The sequence below is a fragment of the Marmota marmota genome, unplaced genomic scaffold (assembly GCF_001458135.2).
Source record: "Marmota marmota marmota unplaced genomic scaffold, marMar, whole genome shotgun sequence".
Classification (NCBI taxonomy): domain Eukaryota; kingdom Metazoa; phylum Chordata; class Mammalia; order Rodentia; family Sciuridae; genus Marmota; species Marmota marmota.
In genome coordinates, this window is record NW_026000081.1 from 2,131,139 (window position 1) to 2,134,167 (window position 3,029).

The following is a 3,029-nucleotide window of genomic DNA, read 5'->3' on the forward strand; positions in this document are numbered from 1 at the left end:
CTCTCTCTCTCTCTCTCTCTCTCTCTCTCTCTCTCTCTCTCTCTTTAAAAAAGAAAAAAAAAATGTGGCCCTCGTTCAGATTAGCAGGCTGTCTGCTCTGCAGTTGCCCACCACAGGTTCTGTGTCTGCCCTGGACTCTTCCTGTCTCATCTCCCAGCACTGGTAACACATTTCTCCATTTTAGTTCATGCCATTCACTCTGCCTTTTCCTTGTGCCTATGTGGAATTCCTCCTCCTTTTTCAAGGTGGTCCAAATGCCAGCTCCTTGAAAAAGCCTTTCCTTATTAAAGTAGTCCGCCCCTGTAATCCCAACAATTTAGGAGGCTGAGGCAGGAGAATCACGAGTTTAAGGACAGTTGCAGTCACTTAACAAGACACTGTCTCAAAATTAAAAAAGAAGAAGAAGAAGAAGAAAAGAAAAGAAAAAAGAAAAAGGGCTGAGGGTGTAACTCAGAGGTAGAACACTCCTGGTCCAATCCCCAATACTGCATAAATAAATAAATAAATAAATAAACAAACAAACAAATAAATAAATGGGCCTTTCCTAAGACTGGGTTTGTAGCTCTTAGGTAGAGTGCTTGCCTTGCATGTGCAAGGCCCTGGGTTCAATCCCTATAGCATGTACAAGGCCCTGAGTTTAATCCCTAGCACCACCACAACAAAAAACCGTTCCTAACTCCTCCACCCCTCCACAAAAATATTAATGAATATAGCCCTGCAACAGCAATTATCTCTGCATTAGACTGGCTGCCCCTTAAGGCCAAAACGAGAATTTTGTTATCAGTATACCTCTCACACAGCCACCTAGCCCTGTGGCTGGGCAGAGCTCCCTCCTTGGTCTGCTCTGATAACTTCCACAACTAAGTTATTGCAGGCTTTGCTTTTGGATTTGCTGCTTGCAGCTCAAAGCAGACTCCACCTCTTTCCCTCTGTGCTCAGGGCTGAAAATGATCTCAGCTGGATCTTGGACTCTACACCACTATGGATGCTAGGCCTTTTGAGATTTTTTTTTTTTTTTTTTTGGTACTGGGGATTGAACTCAGGGCACTCAACTACTGAGACATAACCCCAGCCCCATTTTCTATTTTATTTAAAGACAGAATCTCACTGAGTTGCTTAGTGCCTCGACTTTGCTGAGGCTGGCTTTGAACTCTCGATCCTCCTGCCTCAGCCTCCCAAGCCACTGGGATTACAGGCATGCACCACCACGCCCAGTCTTGAGCTACTCTCAACAAAATAGCACCGGCACTGTGAGTTGAACCTATCACTAGGATAAGTCTCTAATGTCATCTTTAATTAAGCCCCCCCAAAAATCTAACATTTAGAATATCAGGCCATGTAGCTGGCATTGGAAACAGTTTGGTGGTTAAAATGAATGAATTCAAGAGTTTTCACAGAGCAGCCCAGAGACCCCACTGGCCCACCAGATGGAGGTTCCAGGCACGAAGGAACACTTTGCTGCCCCTCTATGCCAGCCAACCATCCATCCAACCATCTACATATTCATTTGACTGATATTTACTAGTGCTAGGTGCTAGATATTTAGGACACATTTGTTCTCCCTGGTCCTGGAGCTTACTACCAATGAGACTGCTGATAGCCAAGTAAATTAACAAGTACTTACTCTATGTAATTACAAATTACCATACATGAAAGCAGAGGCATTTAAGTTTGCCATGTTCAACAACTGGATAGAAGCCAGGTGTCCAGAACAGTGAGAAAGAGGAGGAATAAGAGAGGCCGGGCCACTCCACATGGCGCTTTGTGGATCTGTACAAGGAACTTGGATTTTATTCAAGGTACAACAGAAAAGCTCAGTGCAGTGTTTTTCCAAAAGGGAGCAACATGCTTAGATTCCAGGCTTTCTAATGTTACTCTGAAGGACATCATAAGGGGTCCTTGAATCAAATACGTACAAAATATGGCACCCCAACAATAAAACTGACCTAGACCCAGTCAATATCATTTAAAAAAATCAAAAATACTTTTAAAAGGGAGGAAAGAAAAGAAAAAAAAAATTTAAGTGGCATATGACTAAATGTAATACATAAACTTTTGGATTGAAAGTGGCAGCTTATGGGCTGTGGTTGTGGCTCAGTGGTAGAGTGCTCACCTAGCATGCACGAGGCACTGGGTTCGATCCTCAGCACCACATAAATGTAAAATAAAGATATTGTGTCCACCTAAAACTTAAGAAAAAATATATATAAAGAAAGTGGCAGCTTAGGGCTGGGGTCATGGCTCAGTGGTGGAGTGCTCGCCTAGCATGTGTGAGACTCTGGGTTCGATTCTCAGCACCACATAAAAATAAATAAATAAAATAAAAGGTATTGTGTCCATCTACAACTAAAAAAAAAAAAAAAAGAAAGTGACAGCTTAGACCTTTGGGAGACAGGAATTTGGAAAGAACTTGATATACGATGATTCCAGGAATTCTCATTCATGTTCCTGGCTGTGCTCGGGGTCTGTGGGTACATGGCAGAAGGCAAGGACTCTCCCTCTCAGGACCTGCCAGCTGAGGGGCCTTCAGTAGATCCACCATTATGTGGGCACTTTATTTTCATATCATTCTCCAAAAGTTGTAAGGGGTAAGGCAGAGTGTCAGCAAATGTGGAAACTAGGGGGGAGATTATTATGTCATTCTTTTTTTTTTTTTTTTCCTTTCAAAATGAGGTCTGACTGTGTTGCCAGGCTGGTCTAGAACTGCCAGGATCAAGTGATCTCCAGCTGCCTCAATCTCCCAAGTAGCTGGGACTACAGGTGTGTGTTGCTGTGCCTGGCTTATTATACCATTGTTTTACTTTTTCTGAATACTTAAAAATTAAAAAAAAAAATCTGCAAGAGTTTTTTATCCTTGTTTTTTTCCAGTGCTGAGAATTGAATCCAGAGGGCCTCATTCATGATAGGCAAGCACTGTACCATTGAACTGTACCCCTAAGAGACCTACAAGAGACTTTTTATTATTGTTATTATTTTGCAGTGGTAGGGGTTAAAGACAGGAGGTTTCTTTTTTTTTTTTTTTTTTTTTT